This window comes from Rhinolophus sinicus, chromosome 16 (assembly GCF_057876585.1).
Source record: "Rhinolophus sinicus isolate RSI-liver-muscle chromosome 16, RSI-T2T, whole genome shotgun sequence".
Classification (NCBI taxonomy): domain Eukaryota; kingdom Metazoa; phylum Chordata; class Mammalia; order Chiroptera; family Rhinolophidae; genus Rhinolophus; species Rhinolophus sinicus.
This window is the reverse complement of record NC_142516.1, coordinates 74799915-74800610: the sequence shown is the minus strand read 5'-3', so window position 1 is coordinate 74800610 and position 696 is coordinate 74799915.

Sequence of the window (696 nt, the reverse complement as noted above, 5' to 3'; positions counted from 1 at the left end):
CTTTTTTTTTGTGAAGAAATATCGAAGACACCACATGAACCAAATAATGCAATTTCATTTCACCATTTTTGGGACCAAGTAAAAGTATGTGTGTCCTGGTATGATGTATCGAGAAAATCTCAATATTTCTTTTGTATTGCTACAAAAGGTACACAATCTAAATGTAATCATAAGAAAACATCGAACAAATCATATTATTTACATGATTAACAATAGAGAAGAGCTACGGTTAATAGGTACTGATCATTCAGGATACAGTCGGGGATTTCTCCATGTGACTCTTCTGATACATACCAACTTGTCCTTTATACAGTCAGTTTGTCATAGCTGCGGGATGTCTGACACGGAAAAGTAACAAGCATTTCCAAACCTATAACAACTCAGCAGAGAACAAGATTTTTCTTTCTTGCAAAAGTTATACTTTCAAAGAAGGAAACAGTTCCACACAGTAATTCTTGAACCCTGACTCCTTCCATGTGGTACTCTCTCATCATCCATAAAAGGAAAAAACAGCAAGGATAAACAGGATGAAAGTGTATTCATGCAAACAACAGCTTTTCTGCATTAGTTACATTCGTAGCATTTCTTCCCTGCATGCTGTCTCTGATGCATTATGATGGCTGATTTCCAAAGAAATATTTTACCAAAATTCATACACAGAGTTTTTTGCCTGCATAAATTATGTCATGCCCTTTG